The 26650-nt window shown below is 46.3% G+C and overlaps 1 protein-coding gene across 5 annotated transcripts in view; it reads left to right on the top strand.

Moving 5' to 3' along the window:
- Positions 1-26650, top strand: part of LOC144763221 (potassium/sodium hyperpolarization-activated cyclic nucleotide-gated channel 4-like) — a 1875862-nt gene that overhangs the window by 959475 nt on the left and 889737 nt on the right. The window lies entirely within an intron of this gene.

Here is a 26650-nt window from a genome sequence, read left to right as displayed (position 1 = left end):
AGCAAATAGACAACTATTCCACGGGATATATTGACCTATCTCATGTAGTCTACTACGATACTATTATTGCTTGATTTGCGGACCGTCGACTTGGAAAGTTATGTAACTCACTAAACAAAGTACTAAAAAGGTTCACCTAGGACTGGCAGGCAGCAGTCCGCAGCACGCGAAGTGACATACAAACTCCATTGTGATTGCAGATCAGTGACAACACTAAAAAGTTTCCTACTACATTAACCAGTCATTAAAATACTCAAACTATCAATCCACCACCACTATTTCTTCTTATTGCCAGGTGTACAAAGGAAGGACTGGACTTGAGTCTGTAGGCGCAGATTTACAAGCCCCTTGCGGCTCTTTTGCTCCGTTGTTGCGTGACTTTTGTGACGCAGCGGCAGAACAAAAGAGGCGCCATGGTGCGGCGTATATTAACAACGTGACGCATATGGGAGATGCATCACGTTGTAAAGCCCTGTGCCATCAGGAGGCGTTCCGGCTCAAGGGAGGGCGTTCCTGTGCAGGAACGCATCCTAAAAGTGGCTGAGGGAAATCTACAAGATTTCAATCAGTCACTTTTAGGACAATGATGCGTCACTCAAACCCTGCGCCTGCTTGAAGCAGACGTACGGCTTGACGCAGCATTGGGGAGATAGGGCACCCCAGAGCATTGCTGGAGCTGCGCCATCGTTGCGACGCAACTCCAGCAATGCGCCACCTTTACGGCACAGATGCGTAACGCTTCGGTGACGTTTTGGGGCCATGGTGCGCCGCATTGTAAATACGACGCACTATGGGTGGTGGTGGCGTGGCGCACAATTACTGGCGCATCCCTGCTACTTTGCAGGGATGCGCCGGTAATTGCAAATCTGCCCCTTAGTGTCTAGCATTACGCAGTTCTGTAAACTACACTCATACATAATTTCTCAGGCCAATGAAATGAACACAAAATCAAAAACAAATAAGCATAGTAGCAACGCTGCTGAGAAGGAGAGCAGTGCACCTGAAATGCACAGAAGATTTTGAAATATAATTTACCTACAATGTAATCTGCAGCATTATTGCTCTTGATAAAAAACAAAAATGTGCAATATAATAACACACAGAGCAGGAGAAAACAGAGTATGAAATAGCTACTACTACTCACCAAGCCCGGGGATCTCGACGCTGAGCAGGTCGAGCAAGTCGCGTTCCCGGTCCAGGAGATCCGTCCAACGGTGGGTGGCCTGGTTGTAGGTGCGCCGGACCCGAGAGTGTTGATACATGGCCCGGCACACCTTCTCCCACCGCTTCCGGCGCTCCCGGAGCCCGTAGCCGCTTGCGATCTTGCCGCCTGCCGCGATGGTCCTGGGGAGGTGGCGCTGTACAAAGTACACCAGTGCGGCCACCTCCTCCGCGCTAAAGATCTCCCGTGGCATCACTAGCTCCCCCCTCAAACGCCCGCACGGGAGCCGGGCACGGGGTGCGGGACCCTTCCCCTTCGCGGGCTGCTTCCCGGCTCCCTTTACCATGGTCTGGGCAGAAAGGAAGGTAAATAAGAAATAGAATAGGGAAGAAGAAAAGAAGAGAGTTTAAAAAAGTAGTTTAAAATTAACCAAAAGTAGCAGAAAACACAAAAATATAGAGCTAGAAAAATAGAGGGATAGATAATAAGTAAAATAGATCAAAAAAACTTCAAACAAGCTAAGGATGGCAGAGATTGAGAGAGGATACAGAAAGGATGCCCAGAACCATAGCAATGAATGAAAAACAAGATGGCTGCGCCCGTTCACGACCGCGCGGGTAAGTTCGCGCGAGATTTCCCCCTCGATCACACGCGAACTTGTACTAGCGAGCTGCACACTTTGCGAGATTACACATAGCGCCTGGAAACGAAAATACGTCACGCAAACAAGATGGCCGCGCCCATGTACGACCGCTAGGGTAACTTCGCTTTGTTGCGCTACAAGCGGCTTGCGAAAACGTAAAAAACCACGGGAACTAACACGCCGCAAAAAACAAATCGCATATTCGCACGAATTCGCGGCTTCCGAATTCGATCTTGTGCAAATTCGCGCCCCGCGAATCGCGCGAAATTGCAGAAAAACGATTTTTGCAAAACTGAAAGCACTCAGCAGGTGCAAAAGTTCAAGCTCATCATTAGTAACCATTCCCTGTAGTGCTTCCTGAGGGGCCCTTCCAGAGTTCAGTTGCCTACTTGCAACTATTCTATGACCCTGCTCTGACCCTCACTGCAGGCTCAGAGAATAGCTACAAGTATGCCACAAAGGTCCTGTTAAAAAAAATTACACTGCAACAGAAAGCAATTACAGATAAGGAAGCAGGTGCCAGACTGGAAGTTCAAATTCAGTGACACATAATCAGCTCCTAATTCATTCATGTCAGTTGAGGCAGGGCAGGTGTGCTAACGAATTTTGCAAAACTGAAAGCACTTAGCAGGTGCAAAAGTTCAAGCTCATCATTAATCAGGAAGCACTTACAGCTAAGGAAGCAGGTGCCAGCTCAAATTCAGTGACACATTAATCAGCCCCAAATTAATTCATGTCAATTGAGGCAGGGCAGGTGTTCTTTTCCCCCATAATCTACAGTGATGAACCAGAGGGTGGCAGTGATGAACCAGAGGTGGCATGGGTGAACCAGAGGGTGGCAGTGGTGAAACAGAAGGTGGCAGTGGTGAAACAGAGGGTACTGTGATGAACCAGACGTAGAAACAACATGGTCACGACCGTTGCGACCCGACAAGTAAGTTTGCGTTTGCGAACTGGTAAAAAACCATCGCGAACTGGCAGAAATCCTTGCGAACACAAAAAAAAATAATCCGCAAATTCGCGAAAGTTCGCGAATTTTGCGGATTGCGAATCCGTAAATACGCAATTTCGCGAATTGCGACTTCGCAAAATTCCCTCATACTTAGTGTAAAGGCGTAACGCAGAAATATACATGTGCAGTTCTATGCACTCTGTAAATAGTAATTTTATACTAACTTTCAAGTTCACTAAACTTGAGGGTGCACTATGAACCGGCTCGTGTTTGGACACACACTGGAGACAAAAAGGTGAGCTATGAAGATTTTCTCCAGTATCAACACTACCTCTCCTGCTCCATCTGTTACTTTTTCTCTCACACTTTCAATGTCTTTCTTTCTCTCTTTCTCTCTCTCTCCCTCTCTCTCACACTGTTTCTCTTTCTCATTTCAAGTTATGAATGCTGCTGTCCACACTGCAGATAAATAAATCAAGGCTCAATTTAACACTGTCTGAAATATAGTTCCAAACCAGAATCCAAGTTGCAACCTCTGCTAGATGCATTGTTTGCAAAGGGTAAGCAGAGCGGCCTAGTGTATACAAGGCCTTCCATTAAACACGCTGCAAACAAACGATATTGTCCTGCATAATAACGTGATCTCCCACCTCATTCTGTCTCATCTCTGAATCATTTTAAAGACCTGCTAGACCATACTGTAGATCTGAGCCAGCAGGCACTTCCCTACAGACACCTCTTCAGCGCGGACCTACGAGAGGGGTGGGATGTATCAAGCACACTGCACATGTGCAAATAAGCAATATTGCCAAGTGTTATAGTAGTTTGCGATCTTTGAACTCATTCAGTCACATCTCTGTCTCATTTTAAATGCCATCTATACCTTAAGATAGGCCTAAGCCTACGAGCAGTGCTGCCCTATAGACTCCTGTTGAGGGTGATTCTACGGGAGGGGTGTGGTGCACTACCCTGAGTAAGTATGTGAAAAAAACAGATTTTGCATTTCGTTATGATGTGATCTCTCACCTCATTCAATCACATCGATCTAATTTTAAGGACTTATGTTTCATTTTTGTTTTACAGTTTACCTACGCTACTAGCACTACAGTCCATCTCACGTTTTGTTTATTCTACTGTGTTATTAAAGTTACGTTTTTATTTATTTCTGTTTCAATAAAAGTTAATTTTTTTTAAAACTGAGTGAATACGTCTTCTTTTTCTGACAACATTTGACTATTATTCAGTGTGATACCGAGGCTGCGATTAACGGTTCTTATGGAAATTTTTAAAAAGTTGAGCACACTTACTGTTTGGATTAGCAACATTGTGTGCTTAACTTGTCACCTGTGTGCTCAATTAAGTGTGCCTCGAACTGTTACTATGATAACAGCCATTAAGCAGTTTGGGAGTAGGGTTCAACGGTGCTGGCTGTAGAGAAGCCGATATATTTACCCAGGATACTCTACATGACAGAGGGAAAAGCAAACTGAGACGACAGAATCCTTTGTACATTAAGAGCAATAGAAGTTCACAACTCTTCGAATTAACCTCAAGAGAGGGCTCGAGCGATAATCACTGGTGTTACAAAACCCCATGTACAATTTGCCTACTCTGTACTCAACAATAGGCAATTCTTTATCGATCCCAATCAGACACTGCTGCTTCACGATTCACAGTGTGCACGTCACTAAATACTTCGTGGCTATTTAAATGGAAGACGGGATTGTCGACATTCCAAAACTTAGGGGCATATTTACAAGGACGGAGTTAAAATTATCACCGCTTTAGCAGCAGCAAACTGCCGCTAAACCGGCGATAATAGACTTCAAAATCCTTTGTTGTCTTATCGGAAGATTTTTTCCACACTGCTGTTTGCTATGGCAGGGTGGGAGCCGAGGCTCCCGCCATGCCATAGCAAACTTGGTTTGCATTTTGAAAGAGAAAAGATGAAAACCTGCTCTCTCTTTTAAAATGCAAATCACATTGCTTTTCCCCACAGGGAGCTGTATATTAGCAGGTCCCTGTGTGCAAAAGTAATGGCGGCTTCCGAAGGACGCAGGGAGCTGGATGGGACCATGGGGACATTGGGGCTCCACCCACGGTCCCCAACGTTGTATATACGCCCATGGGATGGGATCCCAAGGAAGAATAAAAATTAGTAGGTGATCATTTTTTTTAACGGTAAAATTAGGAGTCTGTAATAGGCATATTTACAAGGAAAGCGTTAAAATGTTCTGGTGTAAACCTGGGCTTCTATTGGAATTCTCAAAAGCCTATTATTAAGCCCATTATGGCCGCTTTAACAGCACTTTCCTAACGCTAAAGCGACGATAATTTTAACGCTGTCCTTGTAAATATGCTCCCAATATTGCGAGAAATACAGCAAAAATTCATGTTCGCAAGTGAAAACCTTGTTAATATAAGACTGTGGACTTAAAATATCAATTTACCTCGCATATTAAACATGCTTAAGTCTACTTCAGAACAGATGTTAGGGTCCGACAAAAATCGCAATTAGCGAGAGTTTTGCTATCGGTCCTTAAATCCAGGGCTGCCTTGTAAATACAACGATGTATACCTACCTCCCTCTTCCATGTTATATTGTCATAGGAACACCTACCTTGCCTCTGGGAATGCCTACATTGCATCTCATTGGAGATGCGAGGCGAGCTGATAGCAAACAGGCTGGTAACATGCGTTTATGCATCTTAGCATCGCCTAGTAAACAGGGCGATATAATTTTGAACACATTTTTTTTTTCTTTTTAAATGCTGCGAATTTGCCCTTGTCAATATGCCCTTAAGTTTGCTATGACAGAGCGGGAACCTCGACTCCTGCCCTGCTGTAGGAAACAGCAGTGTCCCGGGGGTTGGCACCCCTGGACACAGCAGGAGCCCATCCTGGGGGGTCGTGTTCCCCAGGGCACTCAACTGCTCTAGAATGGGGGCCACGCAACCCCCCTCCCAAAATATAAAAAGACCCGGAGGATGGTAATCCCTGGGGCTTAGATGGACCTTTCAGCCCCCCACCCATTTTTTTGAAATCCCCTTAGAGTAGCACTCCCCGGGGCTGGAGGAGACCGTAAAGCCCCCCCACCCAAGTATTTTACTGGGACAGTAGCCTTTGAGCCCCCCCACCCGTTTATTTTGTAACACCGAGAGATGGCAGTCCCTGGGCTACGGACCCCACTGCACCCCCACCAAATTCCTCGTGATTTGCCACACCCGGTAGCTAATTTTTAAACAAGCACAGGAGCCCGCTCTTGTATTTAGTTTTTTTACAGCGGATCCATGCACACTGCGCACATTTATCTGTTTTAAAAAAATAAAAGATTTTAAAAACCGTGCGCCCTGGGGGTCCTTGTAAAACCCCCTAAGCAGGTCTAGAGGGTCAAGATATTTCTACCCTGCCCCCTTTATACGTTTTGAACACTTGTTCCAATAATTTCTTGACCCTCGCTTCTAACGAGGCACAAAATGGCTGCCAACACTTCCTGGATTAGAATGTTGACAACCACTTCACAGCCAATTAGTATTCAGCGCGTGATCGGGACGTGCGCTTAGGGTGTGCTCAGGACGCGCGGATCCACTGAGGCCATAGATATATATGTACTTTTAATTGTGATTTCCTCAGGAACTACTGAACGGATTTACACCATTTAAGCAAAAGGCACGAGTCTGAACTAAGGACTACCTCTTTGCCAAATAATGGTGTACTTCCGTTCAGCAGTTCGGGCTGTAGCCGCGATGAACGGTTCCTACGGAAAATTGCATGGGGAAAACACGTTTTGGGATCCCCTTTTTTCTCAGCCCCCACTTCACATATCACCCCAAGACTTTCAGGATAGAAGCGGACCTGAGCGCCCCACTAGTTTTGAAAATTTCGCGAAGATTCGTCAACCGGCACCAAAGTTATTCAAAGTAGAATGTTGCGGATTTCCCATGGAAAATAGGTCCTAACTCTAACTACCTACATTGTAAAGGAGTAGTCCTTAGATTTAGTTAAACATGCATTAATATATTTTTTTGTTTATGCTCCGCGGTCCTTACATACGGGCGGGACTATTCAGTGCTTATGACTTTGATGAGTATACCCCTGGAAAAGAACTAGGATTACAGGTAAGTGTAATGAATAAGAGATGGTCCAATCCATGTAGTTTCTTCCAAGTATATTTATTCAGGATAAGCTGTTAAGTAGAGCCTCACCAGGAGTAACCTTCCTGCTACTCAGCCCTTCCACCAACTGAGTCACACACTACCAACATTCCACTCACCAACAGTCTGTCAACACAGTCACACTGGCTGAGCAGCAAGTATAACACATATCCTTTCTTTAATTAAACAAAGATAAAATTGTTACTACAACATGCACAACTCGCAAGTCATGGTAATGGACGAACAGGAGGTACGTGTTGAAATATTACAACATTGATGTTATGTTATGTTAATTGCTTTTATACCGCGCACAGCTGCCCCAGCACAGGGGCGTCCTGGCGCCCAGAAAGGTAAACACAACATTGCAAATAGCTGCCAAATCAGAAGTTTTTATTAAAAAGTACTGTTTTAATAGCACGTCTGAACTGGAGTAGATCTTCCAGTGCTCGAATTTCCGCAGGAAGGGAGTTCCAGAGTTTTGCGGCTACCACTCGGAAGGAGCGGCCGCCAGTCCTACTCAACCAAAAACGTGGGACCACAGACAGATTCTGACCCATCGATCTCAAGGGTCGGGAGGGAACATATGGGGTCAGAAGATTCACCAATATGGGTGGGGCTGTGCCTTTTAAAATTTTAAAAGCCAGGCAAAGCACCTTAAACTCGATCCTCCTGGCTACTGGAAGCCAGTGGAGCGCCTGCAGTGTTCTTGAGACCGAACATCTCCTAGGCAGGCCGACCACCGCTCTTGCAGCGGCGTTCTGTACTCGCTGCAGCCGCTTAAGTTCCGCCTGGTTGGTACCTGCTAGCAGAGCACTGGCATAATCTATCCTGGATAGCACTGAGGCCTGAACCACAAGCTGTCTGTTGGGGGCATCAAAAAATTTCAATACCGGCCTGATGCCTCTGATGACACCAAAATAGGTGGCGGCTACCCTCTCAGTGTGGCAAGTAAAACTCAGGGAGGGATCCAGCCAGACTCAGAGGTTTTTTATCTCCATGGCAGGAGAAGGGATCATTCCTAGCTCAGGAGGCCACCAGTGGTCATTCCACCATCCAGGTTGCTTACCAAACACCATGACCTCTGTTTTCATAGTGTTCAATTGGAGACAGTTCTGATTCATCCAATTGGCCACCGCACGAAGCCCCTCGCAAAACTTGAGGGCCTCCACAGCTGAGTCCCCACTTAACGTGACCGCCAGCTGTGTGTCATCCGCATAGGAAACCATTGTCAGGCCCCAGCGTTTGACTACATCAGCCAGCGGTCTAACGTAGATATTAAATAAGGTGGGGCTCAACGATGATCCCTGTGGGACCCCCAGTGTGAGCGGGTAGGAGGTGGATTTCCCGGGAGGAATAGCAACCTGGAAGGATCTATCTGAGAGGAATGAGTGGAACCAGCAAAGAGCGGATCCCCTAACGCCAACTTCCTCTAACCGCCGTAACAGGATCTCGTGGGACACCGTATCGAACGCGGCACTCAAGTCTAATAACAAGAGTGCCGCGGTTCGTCCGCTGTCCAACACGGAGCGCAGATGTTCAGTCATAAACAACAATGCAGTCTCCGTGCTGTGGCCTGCGCGAAATCCGTTTTGGGTGGGATCCAAGATATTAGTTTTGGCGAGATGGTCAGCCAGGATCCCATTCACGTGGGCCTCGGTGACTTTGGCGGCCCACGGCAGCAGTGAGATGGGGCGATAGTTCTCTGGTTTGACCGGATCTAGGGAGGGCTTTTTTAGAATGGGTGTTACTACCGCTTGCTTCCAACTAATGGGCACGGTTCCTGAGGACAGTGATAAGTTGATAAGGGCTAGCATAGGTGTGCGACATAAGGCCTGCATGCTCTTAAACTGGGCCGGTTTGAGCGGGTCCATTGGGGAGCCAGATTTAATTTTTTGGCTCAGTAAATCAAACCCCTCCTCAGAGAGGGGGGCCAGCAGGTCCAGAGTCACACCATCACTTCTCGGACAGCTATCTAAGGCCGGATGTTGCATCCCCGTTGGAAAGGAGCGGTAGATTGCCTGTACCTTTTGAATAAAAAAGGCAGCCAGACTTTCGCAGTGGGAATCAGTGCAGATTTCAGCTGCGGAGGCCCTCTTCGTCATAAGGTCCTTTAGGACCTTAAAAATCAATTTAGAGGGGTTAGGGCTGTTCCGAAACTCCTCCGCATAAAATGTGGCCCGGGCTCGACAGATCGCTCTATGGTATGCCTTGGTTAGAGTAAGGTAGCAGGTCTTAAGCGCGGAGTCGTAGGTTTTTCTCCATCGCCTTTCTGCTTTCCTACAATCTCTCTTGAGGGACGCTAGAGTCTCATCATACCAAGGACTGTGATTTTTAGTCCTACAATTCGAACGGACCAGAGGAATTAGCAAGTCCAGGGCCGAGGCAATCCAATTGCAGAATGAATCATAGCCAGAGTTAACCTCGGAAAAAGAAGGCAGAGGTGACTTTTCCAGTAGAAGATAAAAATCTTCTAGCTTTAATTTGTACCACTGGCGCATAGAGGTAGATTTGTTCTGCGATACAAAAGGAGGGTCTGACATAGGAATAATAGCCTTCACCAACATATGGTCTGTCCAAATTAGCTGGGTAGGTGGGCCTATAATTATGTCCTCTAAGTTAGAGAACAACGGGTCCAATAAATGCCCACCCTGATGAGTGGGGAAAGATACCCTCTGCGATAGCTGCAAAGCTTCCATGTCAGCTAAACAGCTCCGAATAGAGGGTTGGAGTGTGCAGTCAAAGTGCAGGTTGAGATCGCCTAGCACATTGAAATTAGCACAGCCAAGAGCCTCGGAACTGATGACATCCGGGAGAGCGGCCCTAAAGGCGGCATCGCAACCCGGAGGCCGATATATTAAGAGTCCAGTCAGGCTAAAACAGTGGGAGAGAGAAATTCTAAACCGGGATGGTAAAAGACATTGCGTACCAGTGAGGATAACGTATCAATTATAAAGGTAATAAGAACATTTAGAGAATGCAATGTCATACATGTAATGATGGCAAAAATACATGTATGAAAGATAACAATAAAAAATTCAGGAACAGATGAAACACATCACGCAATCTAGCAAATCTGTAAACAGATAAAAACTACAACACTCGCCTCTTCTCCCTTTCCACTATGCAAAAAACAAATAGCACGCTCCCTTTAAGCAAACCCCCCCAAAAACGTACGCACTACCATACCACAAAACACAAACCAAACCCAGATACCAAAAACAGGCTGGCTGGCCAGGCCAACAAGAAAGAGGTAGAAAGGGTACCGACTGAGAGTTGTGGTAGGAAACCATTCTAACAAGAACTTCAAAGCTGTGGAAAATCATTCCACAGAGAACTAACAGCATAAAAATGTCCCTCCACCCTTACCCGTAGTAAGGGTGGTACGTGTGGAGCACAATTCCTCTCACAACCTACGGCATAAAATAATTGCTAACTCCTCTTCCTGATCCACAAGAGAAAACAGCCTGTTTTCACTTGTGGATCAGGAAGAGGAGGACATATAAAATACAATTTGTCCTGTATACTTTGTTTACCGTCCTCTCCTGACCAACTATGTATTATCATCTGTCTAAATGTATTTATCATCTTGAGTATGCTCACCAATGTGTGTGAATAAAAATTTTGTTACCAATAAGAACCAAAATTGTCACTTGTGGTTAAACATTTAGGTTTTCTGTACAGAACAATTCCTGTACCTTGATAAATAAAGGAACTGAAATTAATATAACTTGAGTGCCGGGAAATTGGATAAGTTAGTTTGAATTACTTAGGGATTATCCCTGATATCCCGTGGTATATATGCACCTAGGTAGTAGGGTGTTTTTCCCGAGAGGCACCAACCCAAAATGATATCATGTTGATGACTTATACTTTGTCGCTCCCTAAATATATGGCCTAATCTGATTGTATTATCCAATGAGGTGCGCCCCAAAAAACATTACTGCCAGTGAACGTGCATAAAATAATTGCTCTTCACCCAAACCCAAAGTTAGGGTGGTACGTGTGATAAGACATTTCACACAGAACATGAAAAGTACACACTCAACACCCAATCAAAACATAAGAGAAACATCAATCACTAGGAAAACACTCTCTCTTCAAAATCTGGCTTCAAATAAGCCCATCACCCTAACCCGAAGCCTTTCTGCTGCTCAGCCCTGTCACCAACTGGTTCACACTCTACCAACATTCAACTCACCAACATTCTGTCAATACAGTCACACTGGCTGAGCAGCAGGTACAACAGTAAGTAACTTGTCCTTCCAGTGCAAGCAACAAAGCTTTTAGTTCAGCCAACTGCACAGTGCAGACCCTTAAGGACTTTGTCCGAGTTTTTTGGGGTTGAGATTTTCTGTTTAATATCACACCAATAACAGTGGTGTATGCCACTGAATATTGGTGCTTAGTACCCGTAGGAGGTTGGGCTGAACCATCAGTAAAAACAATATATTTATACTGCTCAAGAGGTAAAATATTGGCGGGCATAGGATAAACATGCTCATATTGAAGAAATTCTTATGTCTGTAAAAATGGGTCAAAGACAAATTCGACATCAACAACTGTTAAGGATGTTGCCCATTGAATCCATCTACGATGTTAAGAAGGGTCAAAGACGAAATCTACATCAACAGCTGTTACGGATGTTGCCCATTGAATCCATCTAGGATGGAGGTCTTTAGCATTAGGAATGCTTGCTTTGGCAACAGCCTCTAAGGCTGAAATGGGAGTAATGAAAATAATGTGTTTCCTATGTGTAAGTGACCGCTCTTTACGTATAGCCATCTGCACTGCAGTCATTATTGTTTCAGTTGATGCAAAAAGCATTTCTGCACTGGAATATAATGCATTTTACATACAATCAACACTGTTTGACATTCATTATAGGTGACATAGGTAAAGCTAATGGCACCCTGCAACAATACAAATGACCAGGTACGATGTATTGATACGTGTATTTAAGTGCCATATATCAAGCAAATCAGGTTGTAGAGATCTGAGTATGTCCTTGTGTTCTGATGTCCAATGAGACCTAGAAGAGTCAGCATGAAAGAATTCATTTAGGGCCAGATGTACGACCATGCCATTTTGCTCGTCTCAAATTGCGATGCTTTGCAACTCACAAAATGGAATGAACAACAGTGTCTGAGACACTGTTTGCGTTTCCTAATAGGAGTCACTAAAGACCTACCTCATTAATATTAATGAGGTAGGTCACAATTTATGACCCCATAGGAATTGTATATAATAGAATGGTGGCCTGCTGAGGACAGCAGACCACCATGTCTTTGTTTGCTTTTTAAGTAAAGCAACTTTTTTTTCAAATGCACTCTGTTTAAAAGAAGATGTGTTTAAAAGAAAAAAATTGATGTTTTCTTTTCATTTTTTAAGTCCAGGCAGTAGTCCGTGGGACCACAGCCTGCTCTTAAAAATATTTCTGCAAACATTCACAAAAGAGAAGGGGTCGCCCTGGGACCCCATCCCCTCTGCGACTGGCTTACCACCTACTTGAAGTAGGTGGTAACTGCTATTGTTTTTTGACTGCATTTGCGGTTGCAAAACAGTCATACATACTAGCGTGACTCGCTATTGTGATGTGTGATGTGATGTGAGAAGGATTTATATAGCACACGAATGCCCAAGGGCGTCAAGGTGCTCATAGCGGCAGAAAGAAGCCTGAGTTCCTGGAGTGGATCATTTAGATTGAGTGAGTTAGTTTGAAAAAAGCCATGTCTTTAATAGCTTTCTGAAACTGAGTAACATTGGACAGCTCTTGATGTTTATTGGAAGTGAGTTCAATAGTTTTGCTGTCTGGAGGAGTTTGCTCTGTGATGAGCGAAGGTGTCTTGAGGGGTGGTACCAGGTAAGATGTTGTTTCAGGAAGGCTGGTCTCAGACCATGTAGTGCCTTCTATGCTAGGCAGAGAGCCTTAAAATCTATTCTCTTTTTCATAGGGAGCCAATGGAGTTTTTAGGTCTTCTGAGATGGGCTGAAATTTAGGGATGTTCAGTATTACTCTAGCAGCTGCATTTTGAGTCCTCTGGAGCTTGGCCAAATGCTGTTTCTGGATGCCCAAGTACAGGGCATTTCCCTAGTCCAGTCTAGCCAGTGCTAGAACTGTGACTAGCGTCTTCACTGCTTCAGGGGGAATAAAAGTCCGTATTTTTCATATGGATTTTAACATCAGGAATGTTGTTGATACAACTTTGTTGACCTGTTGTTGAAAGGACAATTTGTCGTCAAAGATGACACCCAGGTTCCTTACTTTTTGAACTGGGATGGAGAGCGCACCCATGCTATGCGGCCACCAGTTCTGAGCCCAAAAAGAAGTATCTGATCCAAATAACAGAACCTCTGTTCTAGTGCTGTTTTACTTCAGACAATTCAACCCCATCCATAGGTTTATGTGGTACATACATTGTCAAAAGCTATCTGCTGTATCTTCAGGGCTGCTTGAGATTGATACTACAATTTGGGTGTCATCGGCATAAGATATTAATCTAAATCTGTATTTCCTGATGATGTGGGCCAGAGGAGGTATGTAAAGATTAAACAGCGTAGGGCTCAGTGCGGAGCCCTGCGGCACTCCACATGGGAGAGTAAAATTCCTCTGAGTGAGAGCTGCCGACCTGGACATATTGGTATCTGTTGTTCAAATAGGATTTGACCAATTTTAAGGCAGAGTTCTTGACTCCTGTTTCTTCAATCCATTTGATTAGTATATCATGGGATTAGGGCGGCTCTGGCTCCCATGTCCAGAATTGCCAGGATTTCCTCTGCTGCCGTGACCAGGGTAGTTTCTGTGCCGTGCCCTTGTCGGAAACCATACTGGGAGGAGTCTAGTATGTCATGGGTGGACATGGGTCTGATGGTTCTCCAGATTTAATGGATTTGGTAGTTTGAGTGGTTAATTCAGTGCTCGGTGGATCAATGGAGTCTAGGATGCTATTGGGGGGGCGGAGTTTTTAAGGCAGAGGTGGCTATCATGTCATCATCCCCGTTTGAGAGAGACTTGAATATATTGAGCACATTGTCCTTAAAATATCCTGCAAGTTGATTGCAGAAAGCTACGCTGGTGTCTTTTTTTTGCGGTTCTGGGAGTTTGACAAGTTCCTTTAGTGTTGAGAATAGCTCTTTACTGGGATTGCCTGCTTGTTGTATTTTTTCTGAGTAGTATTTACTTTTCCTGTCCATTATCATTTTTTTATAAGTGTTCAGTGACTGGGTATATAATTCTCTTTCAGCATCAGTATAGTTGCCTCTTCAGCGCCGCTCGGCTTTTCTACAGATCTGCTTCTGTGTGCATAAGGTATCGCAGAACCAGGGTTCTGATTTCTTTGTGCGCTTACCGGTGACCTTCTTTTCCGGTGCCAACAGGAAATTTGCGGCTTTAACCCAGTTGTGAAAACTGTGAGATGCCCTTGGCATGCCCCTTCCTTATATCAAATTGCAAAGTTTATTATTTTAGTCGGTAATAGGTTACTGACTCTCAAATTAGGGTTTGTGCATACAACAACCCTTATTAACGGTCGCAAATCGCTCTATTTCCCGTTAGGGACTGCTAAACAGGGCCTTCCATCTGGTCCAAAATTATTTAATGTGATGCGCAAAATCAGGTATGAAGGTCCTGCCAAAATTAGGAAAACCTAGCAAGGATTGCAGTTTCTGTAAAGTGATTGGAGGCTGCAGCAGAGCAAACTTTTCAAGGATTTGTGGTGCAAGGATTTTCCCTTCATATGTAAGTTTCGTAACCTAAAATTAGGACACTATGAAATGCTATATGGGATTTCTTAAACTTGATTTTGTAGCCAAATTTGGTAAATCCCGATATTATGCAATCCACTCTGGCCAAATGTGTGTTTAAATCATCATCCATCAGATAGATATAATTTCTATAGGACAATGCGTCAGGGTCAATATCTTGTAGAACTGACACTATGCGGGAAGCCAACAGTCCAGCACTGTTCTTATACCCCATAGGGAGTCGATATACGAGATGTTGAAAGCCTAGAACCGAGAAGGCAGTCTAGTCTCTGCTTTTAGGCGCTAAATTTTGGAAAAAACCATTGGAGATGTCCAAGGTTGTTTTGTATTTTTTACGGACTATATTATTTATAAGTGCCGTACTGTGTGGATTTTGTATTGCAAACGTGCATGCGTGACTGTTTAAATGTCTGTAGTCTAGGAATATGTGATATGAATGATCCGGATTTAAGATAGGTTAAAGGGAATTATTCATTTGAGAGACGCAGGGTTCAGTTACTCCCTTGTACTCTATTTGGGAGAGCATTTCACTAACAGGTGCGTTAGCATCCCGTTTTTTGGGGTATTGTGGGGGCACTTGTGGGCTGGACTGTATGGAATGAATGAATGAATCGTTTCAAATTTTTAATGAAAATTCAAATAAAATATCAACACAGCTTTGAGTTTTTTGCACCATCCCAAAAATACAATGCTAGAACCCACCACAAGGGCTCCCTACATTCTGTCCGAAGAGCATTCAGCTTGCTAGTGCCCATAATTGTTGGTAGTACCCTTGCCCCTTTTGGGGCCCCCACCAGGATTCAAAAATATAAACAAAAAGCCCTTCCAGGGAATTATGAGGCTCTCCTCGTCTGCAGCAGTGAATAATAAATGAGTCTACAAACATCAAAAGAACATAGTAGAATTAACAACACTTTGTCGCAGAATGAACTTATTTCAATAAATTACTTGATACACCAATATCATCTCTTGAAACAGTTTTTAACCAGTGCATGTTTTGTCACCGTTGAACGCTCACAAGTCGTGAACGACAGCTCCCACATCGGAGTGAGCCAGAGCGGAAATGCAGCGACTCACTGTGAACAAATATGAACAGTGAAAAGGGACTACATATATGTACATTTTCATTATATTGATTGTGTATACATTTTATATTTTTTATATAATTTGACATTGTGAGATATATACATATATATCACAATATCAAGTGAAAAATATATATATACATTCAACATGATGAAAATGTAAATAAAAAAGTACAGATTCTTTCGTTTTATAAACCAATCTAAAATTATTTTTTATTATACAAAATAAATAATAATTAATATTGGAGTGAGCTTACTTTCCATTCCTACTCCAATGTAAGCAATAGTAGGGGAAGTGTGGACTTCAGAAGGGCCATATTTGCTATTCCCACACTAATGTGAAAAGAGAAGGGAAATGTTCAATCTTTGGAGGGGTTACATTTTCTATTCCCGCTCCATTCAGAACAACAGAAGGAAAAGTGTTGAACTTTGGAAGGGCCACATTTACTACTGTCGCTCCAACATGAGCAAAAACCGATTACATTTACTTTTCTAACTTCAATCAGAGGAACAGTATAAAAAGTGTTAGACTTTGGAGGGATTAGGTTTGCTATTTCCACTCCGTTGTAAACCAACGCGGGGAAAGTGACTTTGGAGAGATTAAATGAATTATTCCCACTACAATTTATACACCAGTAGGGTAAGTGTTGGACATTGCAGGGGTAAAATTTACAATTTGCACTCCAACGGAAGGAAAAGCAGGTCTTTGGTGGGGTTAGATTTACTATTCGCTCTCCACTCTGACCAACAGTAGGGAAAGTGTTGGACTTTAGAGGGTTCAGATTTAATATTCCCACTCCAGCGTAAACAAAGGCAGGGAAAATGTTGGGCTATCGAGGGGTTAGATATAGTATTTGCACTCCAGTTTGAGCAACAGTAGGGAAAGTGTTTGGACATTCGAGGGGTTAGATTAACTATTCTCACTCCACTCTGAGCAGCAACAGGATGGAAAGTTTTTCGAGGGGATAGATGTAGTGTTCATACTCCCATCTGAGTAACAGTATCAAGGAGAGGACAGGCTTGCTATTCCCACTCTAACATAGCTAAAGGCAGGGAAAGTGTTGTACTTTAGAGAGGTTAGACTTACTATGACCACTCCTACATAAGCAAAAGTAGTGAAAATTGTGGGCCTAAAGGGGGGGGGGGGGGTCAGATTTACTATCCCAACTCAAACTTTTCAAAACAAAAAGCATTAAAAAACATTAACCTCTTCAGTGCTCGTGTTGGGACCAGCTCGTCGTGAGTCACGATGGAGCTGTGTTCATGACGAGCTGGTCTCCTCATAACGGCGTCACTCCGCCCATGCGCGATTAATTTCCTGCCTGTGCCGGCTAATTAATTAGTGGGCGGGTTTCGTGATGAGACCAGCTCGTCATGAGCACAGCTCCACCGTGACTCATGACGAGCTGGTCTCGTCACGAGCACCGTGGTGCCACGCTCAACACCCCGCCCCCCCCCCGCACCGTGGGGGAATTACCCCCGCTGGAAGGGGTTAACTATCAAACAAAATAAAAATAAAATGTATTTAAAGAACAAATTGTATTCATTAAAGAAATTAAATTACATTCTAAAAATACAAATTTAATATCACAGAATAAAAAAGAACATTTTTAAATATTTTTAATAAATACACTTCCCTCCTTACTACCTAATAAAAAATCAACAAACAATATTCATTAATATACAAATGAAAGATTATTTATATTTAATGAATTATTAGATGAAACAAATGAAATGAAAACAATTAACATAAAAATAATTTACACAATGTTATCATAAAATAAAGTGACCTACCACAACACATAACTGGCGATTTGCTTGTTGTCTCAGATCTGCTAGGTCTCTGGGAGGCCTGGGTGACTCTGTTAGAGCTGCTTAAGGAATTGTCGAGTCCTAATACACAAACTGTATACGTTGCTTTAGCTCTCTGTAATGCTCGGCATATGTAATGCACGGTCGGTCCCCTCCGTCAAGGGGTCTTGTTTTGTATTGTTTAACCTTCAAAAGTAATAAAAACATTTTTGAAAAAAAACAACAACACATTAATAAACAACTAATTTAATCATTTACATTAATTATCTATGTACAATACATTAAATTTTAAATAACCTCCGATCGTATTCCCCTACAAACCCTACTATCGCTACTAAATATAAACTTACTAATTAAACTGACTTTTTAAAATTTCACAGTATTCAGTACAAACAGCTCTACAAAGAAATTTAAATATTACTGTATTACCAATACCTTATAATGACACATTAACTGATATGTATTAAATTAATTAACCCCTTGCATGCGGCTGCGATTCTGCGCCTGTGCTGCAAAATCGCAAGTGGGCGGGTTCATGACGGCCCCCAGCCGTCATCAGCACACGAGCACCGTAGTGCATGACGGCTGGGGGCCGTCATCAGCACCGAAGGGGTTAAATAGAAATGTTTTTTACAATTATGCTCAATGAAATAATAATATATACAATATTTTTTTTAACTTATTTACCTAAAAAACTATATTCTTTCTTCTATATTCTGTCCCACGATATTTTAAAGTTGACAATATTTTTGACACATTATTCTTGAATCACAATATTTTGGCTATGCAACACTTATATAGAGACACACTTGGCTCAAATGTACTCCAGTTAAGCTTTCAAGTCGGTTTAGCACCACACATGGCCAACTGATGGTACTGCAACACACTCCCATAGAAAACAATGAAAGAACCAATTAACACTGAGAAAAATTGTAGGATTTTTATGTCTTAACCATTGTCTTTTACAATATTTAACTAAATGTGTTCAATTTAGATTTGTTTCCTAATTATAAGCATACCGTTTTCTTCAACAACATGTTATAGAAAGGCACCTAACCCATGGAATTTACCTAACTGGGGGAGAGGGTGATGACTCCACCCATCTACAGGTGAAACTCATTACACTAACCAATTACAGGCAGACTGTTAACATAAAAACGGTACAAAAGGGGGTGGTAATGGACGGAGCATCTGAATCAATCAAACACTCACACCCAGTCAAAAGATCTGGGTTTAATCAATCACCGTTCTTTAGCCCACTCTGCCAGCCCAGTTCTGACATGGCTATATGCAAATCAGTCTGACCGTGTGCCTCATGGGAACAGTCCAGCCCGAACTGCCAAGCCATGTCTTTCCTGGACCGGAAACAAGCTTCCGGGGACCGGTTTCTGGCATTCCAGCCGTCTTCAGCCCGACTTGCTTGAATCCAGTGGCAAAGTGAGCAAGGGACTCACGTCTGAGCGTACCCTGCCACACTTATGGCGGCCAAAAGCGGTACCAAAGGGGGTGGTGATGGACCGAGCATCTGAATCAATCAAACACTCACACCTAGTCAAAAGATCTGGGTTTAATCCATCACCATTCTTTAGCCCACTCTGCCACCCCAGTTCTGACATGGCTATATGCAAATCAGTCTGAACCTGTGCCTCATGGGAACAGTCCAGCCTGAACTGCCAAGCCATGTCTTCCCTGGACTGGAAACAAGCTTCCGGGGACCGGTTTCTGGCATTCCAGCCGTCTTCAGCCCGACTTGCTTGAATCCAGTGGCAAAGTGAGCAAGGGACTCACGTCTGAGCATACCCTGCCACACTTATGCTGGCCAAAAGCGGTACAAAAGGGGGTGGTGATGGACAGAGCATCTGAATCAATCAAACACTCACACCCAGTCAAAAGATCTGGGTTTAATCCATCACCGTTCTTTAGCCCACTCTGCCACCCCAGTTCTGACATGGCTATATGCAAATCAGTCTGACCCTGTGCCTCATGGGAACAGTCCAGCCCGAACTGCCAAGCCATGTCTTCCCTGGACCGGAAACAAGCTTCCGGGGACCGGTTTCTGGTATTCCAGCCGTCTTCAGCCCGACTTGCTTGAATCCAGTGGCAAAGTGAGCAAGGGACTCACGTCTGAGCATACCCTGCCACACTTATGGCGGCCGAAAGCGGTACAAAAGGGGGTGGTATGGACGGAGCATCTGAATCAATCAAACACTCACTCCCAGTCAAAAGATCTGGGTTTAATCCATCACCGTTCTTTAGCCACTCTGCCACCCCAGTTCTGACATGGCTATATGCAAATCAGTCTCACCCTGTGCCTCATGGGAACAGTCCAGCCCGAACTGCCAAGCCATGTCTTCCCTGGACCGGAAACAAGCTTCCGGGGACCGGTTTCTGGCATTCCAGCCGTCTTCAGCCCGACTTGCTTGAATCCAGCGGCAAAGTGAGCAAGGGACTCACGTCTGAGCATACCCTGCCACACTTATGGCGGCCAAAAGCGGTACAAAAGGGGGTGGTGATGGACGTCCATCACCACCCCCTTTTGTACCGCTTTTGGCCGCCATAAGTGTGGCAGGGTATGCTCAGACGTGAGTCCCTTGCTCACTTTGCTCACTTTGCCACTGGAATCAAGCAAGCCGGGCTGAAGACGGCTGGAATGCCAGAAACCGGTCCTCGGAAGCTTGTTTCCGGTCCAGGGAAGACATCGCTTGGCAGTTCGGGCTGGACTGTTCCCATGAGGCACAGGGTCAGACTGATTTGTGTTGGACTTTGGCCCTTAGGGCAGGTTCACCCCTAGACTTTTTGCTTGAAATGGTGACCTGGAGATGGTGATTTTGGGATTCTGCGCACTTTCACTGTGTCCCAGAGTGAAAGTGCGTGCGTGTAGTATGGCTGGCCTGCCCTCCCATAGGAATGCATGGGGAATGTGTGTGCCCTGGTAGTTCCTGATGTGTGGGGAGTGCAGGCTCGAGTTTAGTATGTATGAACTCGTGAGAGTGAATGCTGCGCAATGGTATGTGCGGCTTGTATGTGTCTAGAAGGGAAGTGTTACTTCTGGACATTGAGATATGTGTGCATGTGCTGTGAGGGTGCTGGAGCGTGATTGGCTGGAGCTGGCTGGCATGCCAGGCTCCAGGAAGTCTGGATGGGTCTGCCCGGTGGTGAGTGGGAGATTAGCATGAGTGATGTGTGGGAGGAGTGTACCTGTGTCCTGGATGGGCTGGGTTTTCCCCACACAATGCTGGCTCCGCCCCCCTGTGGTGTGTCTAACGACCCTAGCCTCCCCAGTGAAAGAAATGGGTGGTTGGGCCATCAAGAGTGCTCCAGAGCCAGCTGAAACTGGTTTTCCCCCCACCCTGCACCTTGAAACAAAGGATTTGGTACTATAAGAAGGGGCTGTGTCCCCTTGGAAAATGTTCTGCTTTTGGATCCTGCCAGAGGGGGCTGTTGCTGCTGCTGGGGCCAGGAGGACCGCCACTTGGATTGTCTCCCTGCCTGGAGACCCAGTGTGCTGGCTCTGGCCCTGCCTTGCCCCTCTGCCTGCCTCCAGACCCTGCTGGAGCAGTTGCTGTGCCTGGAAGCGCTTCTACTTGATTTATAGCGCTAGGAGCGCTTTCCCTGAGCCCTAGCGCTTTGCTTTTATTTCTGGCGCTTGAGAGCGCTGTGCTTAGCCCCTAAGCGCTTGGGAGCGCTTATTTGCCTGCTAGCGCTTCGAGCGCTTTATTTTATGCTTATAGCGCTGAGAGCGCTTCTTGGTCCACGCAGGTGCCCACCCTGCCTTGTGTGCTACCGCGGACTTTGCCGCTTCATTGCCCCGTGCAGAAATCACCGTCTCAGTCCGGAGACAGCGGGAGAGGCGCTGCGCCCGCCTCCCTATCCAGGGCCGCGCTGTGATTGGCGGCCCCGGAGCAAGCATTCCCGCCTGGTGATTGGTTGCCGGGCCGCGCTGGGATTGGACGACAGCCGCGACCCGGAAGTGCCCAGCCTGAGAGCCCCGGTCTGCCTGAGAGCCCCGGAGAGTGAGAGGAGCTCCCTGCACTGCCGTCCCGCCCGAGGAGCAGCTTGTCCAAGTAGCCGGTGAGTGCCACGAGGGAGGGAAGCTCTCGGTGTGCTCCGGTGCCTGCGAGAGGCACCACAGTGATTTCAAAGCCCACAAGGGCTCCGGGGGCATTACGTCCTTTCGAGTCCCCCGTGAGGGACTCCACCGTGCCGCACCTCTGTGTTGAGTGGCCCCGAGGCTCCTGGGGGCAAATTGTACATTTCGAGCCCCAGAGGCTCCAGGGCCCCCAGTTGATCGTTGAGCCATGAGGCTCCAGCCACAGTCCTTTCCACGAGCCTGAGAGAGGCTCCTGCGTGCCCTATTTTGTTTATGAGCCCCAGGAAGGCTCTTGAGCGCCCACATCATTTTCTTTGAGAGCCCACGAGGGGCTCAGGCGCCCCCATTGTTGTTTAGAGCCCTGAGAGGGGCTCAAGGGGCCTTCATTGATTTCGAGTCCCCAGAGGGGGGACTCCAACGTTGGTGCCACATTTGCAAGAGTCCAGAGAGGCTCTAGGGGGGCATTTTGATTTACTTCTGAGCCCGAGAGGCTCCACAGTGCCCTAACTTTCCCTGCACCAGTTGCCCAGCACTTTGTGGGCAACTGCCACGTTTAGGCACCCTGACTTTGGACACAGGGCGTCCTAGCCCCAACAAGGCCAGAGGGCCTAGGGACAGTCACAGGTGGTGACTTACGTGAGTTTGGCGCAATTGTACTTTCTATACACCTCTGAATGGGTAGTTTATTCATCATGTGTTCTCTTGTGCTGCACCTCTGAATGTGTTTTTATGCGTCATGTGCTTTGCTTTTACACCGCTGAATGTAGGTTCTGCATCATGTGTTTCCTTCCCCTGCACCTCTGAATGTGTTTTTATGCGTCATGTGCCTTTACACCTCTGAATGAATGTTATGCATTGCATCATGTGTTTTCCTCTTACACCCCTACAGGTATTGTAATACATAGGTGGTTGTTTTCTCCCTAGTACAGGTGGTGCTAGTGAGGTCCTGTTACCAGTGATTACTGGTTGTGTGCTCTATTTTTATATTGTGTGATACACTGATTTTTCTTTCTACAAGTGCTAAGTTCTAAAAGTGCTGATACCCTTGACAGTGGTTCAAGTGGCCCTGTCCTGTACAAATATCCCTTGTAAATTCCGCCCGTGCCTGTTGGCACAGTGTAACAAGATGTGTGTTTTATCTGATGTTTATTTATTATAATACAAAGGCTATTTTTATATAACCTTGTGTGGAGTTTCCTTTGTGGTGGGCCTTTGGTTGTTGTTGCTGGGGTGCGTGCGCAAATACTTAGCCTACATCGCCTCCAAGTTTAGCCTTGCTGCTCGCGCCACGTTACCTAGAGGGTGAGTAGGGGTTATCTTGGCGTGTAACTCCCTTGCCCTGACTTGGGTGTGGTGGTCTCTGACTGACTTTGGCGAAAGCCCTGGCCAGCCGGGGATCCCATTTCCAACAATTTGCATATAGCCATGTCTGAACTGGGGTGGCAGAGTGGGCTAAAGAACGGTGATGGATTAAACCCAGATCTTTTGACTGGGTGTGAGTGTTTGATTGATTCAGATGCTCCGTCCATCACCACCCCCTTTTGTACCGCTTTTGGCCGCCATAAGTGTGGCAGGGTATGCTCAGGCGTGAGTCCCTTGCTCACTTTGCCACTGGATTCAAGCAAGCCGGGCTGAAGACGGCTGGAATGCCAGAAACCGGTCCTCGGAAGCTTGTTTCCGGTCCAGGGAAGGCATGGCTTGGCAGTTCGGGCTGGACTGTTCCCATGAGGCACAGGGTCAGACTGATTTGCATATAGCCATGTCTGAACTGGGGTGGCAGAGTGGGCTAAAGAACGGTGATGGATTAAACCCAGATCATTTGACTGGGTGTGAGTGTTTGATTGATTCAGATGCTCCGTCCATCACCACCCCCTTTTGTACCGCTTTTGGCCGCCATAAGTGTGGCAGGGTATGCTCAGACGTGAGTCCCTTGCTCACTTTGCCACTGGATTCAAGCAAGCCGGGCTGAAGACGGCTGGAATGCCAGAAAGCGGTCTTCGGAAGCTTGTTTCCGGTCCAGGGAAGACATGGCTTGGCAGTTCGGGCTGGACTGTTCCCATGAGGCACAGGGTCAGACTGATTTGCATATAGCCATGTCTGAACTGGGGTGGCAGAGTGGGCTAAAGAACAGTGATGGATTAAACCCAGATCTTTTGACTGGGTGTGAGTGTTTGATTGATTCAGATGCTCTGTCCATCACCACCCCCTTTTGTACCGCTTTTGGCCGCCATAAGTGTGGCAGGGTATGCTCAGACGTGAGTCCCTTGCTCACTTTGCCACTGGATTCAAGAAAGCCGGGCTGAAGACGGCTGGAATGCCAGAAACCGGTCCTCGGAAGCTTGTTTCCGGTCCAGGGAAGACATGGCTTGGCAGTTCGGGCTGGACTGTTCCCATGAGGCACAGGGTCAGACTGATTTGCATATAGCCATGTCTGAACTGGGGTGGCAGAGTGGGCTAAAAAACTGTGATGGATTAAACCCAGATCTTTTGACTGGGTGTGAGTGTTTGATTGATTCAGATGCTCCGTCCATCACACCCCCTTTTGTACCGCTTTTGGCCGCCATAAGTGTGTCAGGGTATGCTCAGACGTGAGTCCCTTGCTCACTTTGCCACTGGATTCAAGAAAGCCGGGCTGAAGACGGCTGGAATGCCAGAAACCGGTCCTCGGAAGCTTGTTTCCGGTCCAGGGAAGACATGGCTTGGCAGTTTGGGCTGGACTGTTCCCATGAGGCACAGGGTCAGACTGATTTGCATATAGCCATGTCTGAACTGGGGTGGCAGAGTGGGCTAAAAAACGGTGATGGTTTAAACCCAGATCTTTTTACTGGGTGTGAGTGTTTGATTGATTCAGATGCTCCGTCCATCACCACCCCCTTTTGTACCGCTTTTGGCTGCCATAAGTGTGGCAGGGTATGCTCAGACGTGAGTCCCTTGCTCACTTTGCCACTGGATTCAAGCAAGCCGGGCTGAAGACAGCTGGAATGCCAGAAACCGGTCCTCGGAAGCTTGTTTCCGGTCCAGGGAAGACATGGCTTGGCAGTTCGGGCTAGACTGTTCCCATGAGGCACAAGGTCAGACTGATTTGCATATAGCCATGTCTGAACTGGGGTGGCAGAGTGGGTGAAAGAACGGTGATGGATTAAACCCAGATCATTTGACTGGGTGTGAGTGTTTGATTGATTCAGATGCTCCGTCCATCACCACCCCCTTTTGTACCGCTTTTGGCGCCATAAGTGTGGCAGGGTATGCTCAGACGTGAGTCCCTTGCTCACTTTGCCACTGGATTCAAGCAAGCCGGGCTGAAGACGGCTGGAATGCCAGAAACCGGTCCTCGGAAGCTTGTTTCCGGTCCAGGGAAGACATGGCTTGGCAGTTCGGGCTGGACTGTTCCCATGAGGCACATGGTCAGACTGATTTGCTTATAGCCATGTCTGAACTAGGGTGGCAGAGTGGGCTAAAAAACGGTGATGGATTAAACCCAGATCTTTTGACTGGGTGTGAGTGTTTGATTGATTCAGATACTCCGTCCATCACCACCCCCTTTTGTACCGCTTTTGGCCGCCATAAGTGTGGCAGGGTATGCTCAGACGTGAGTCCCTTGCTCACTTTGCCACTGGATTCAAGCAAGCCGGGCTGAAGACGGCTGGAATGCCAGAAACCGGTCCTCGGAAGCTTGTTTCCGGTCCAGGGAAGACATGGCTTGGCAGTTCGGGCTGGACTGTTCCCATGAGGCACAGGGTCAGACTGATTTGCATATAGGCATGTCTGAACTGGGGTGGCAGAGTGGGCTAAAGAACGGTGATGGATTAAACCCAGATCATTTGGCTGGGTGTGAGTGGTTGATTGATTCAGATGCTCCGTCCATCACCACCCCCTTTTGTACCGCTTTTGGCCGCCATAAGTGTGGCAGGGTATGCTCAGACGTGAGTCCCTTGCTCACTTTGCCACTGGATTCAAGCAAGCCGGGCTGAAGACGGCTGGAATGCCAGAAACCGGTCCTCGGAAGCTTGTTTCCGGTCCAGGGAAGACATGGCTTGGCAGTTCGGGCTGGACTGTTCCCATGAGGCACAGGGTCAGACTGATTTGCATATAGCCATGTCTGAACTGGGGTGGCAGAGTGGGCTAAAGAACGGTGATGGATTAAACCCAAATCATTTGACTGGGTGTGAGTGTTTGATTGATTCAGATGCTCCGTCCATCACCACCCCCTTTTGTACCGCTTTTGGCGCCATACGTTTGGCAGGGTATGCTCAGACGTGAGTCCCTTGCTCACTTTGCCACTGGATTCAAGCAAGCCGGGCTGAAGACGGCTGGAATGCCATAAACCGGTCCTCGGAAGCTTGTTTCCGGTCCAGGGAAGACATGGCTTGACAGTTCGGGCTGGACTGTTCCCATGAGGCACAGGGTCAGACTGATTTGCTTATAGCCATGTCTGAACTGGGGTGGCAGAGTGGGTTAAAAAACGGTGATGGATTAAACCCAGATCTTTTGACTGGGTGTGAGTGTTTGATTGATTCAGATGCTCCGTCCATCACCACCCCCTTTTGTACCGCTTTTGGCTGCCATAAGTGTGGCAGGGTATGCTCAGACGTGAGTCCCTTGCTCACTTTGCCACTGGATTCAAGCAAGCCGGGCTGAAGACGGCTGGAATGCCAGAAACCGGTCCTCGGAAGCTTGTTTCCGGTCCAGGGAAGACATGGCTTGGCAGTTCGGGCTAGACTGTTCCCATGAGGCACAAGGTCAGACTGATTTGCATATAGCCATGTCTGAACTGGGGTGGCAGAGTGGGTGAAAGAACGGTGATGGATTAAACCCAGATCATTTGACTGGGTGTGAGTGTTTGATTGATTCAGATGCTCCGTCCATCACCACCCCCTTTTTTACCGCTTTTGGCGCCATAAGTGTGGCAGGGTATGCTCAGACGTGAGTCCCTTGCTCACTTTGCCACTGGATTCAAGCAAGCCGGGCTGAAGACGGCTGGAATGCCAGAA

Source organism: Lissotriton helveticus, chromosome 6 (genome assembly GCF_964261635.1).
Source record: "Lissotriton helveticus chromosome 6, aLisHel1.1, whole genome shotgun sequence".
Taxonomy (NCBI): Eukaryota; Metazoa; Chordata; class Amphibia; order Caudata; family Salamandridae; genus Lissotriton; species Lissotriton helveticus.
The sequence above is the reverse complement of the archived record's forward strand: the minus strand, read 5'-3'. Positions and strand labels throughout refer to the sequence as shown.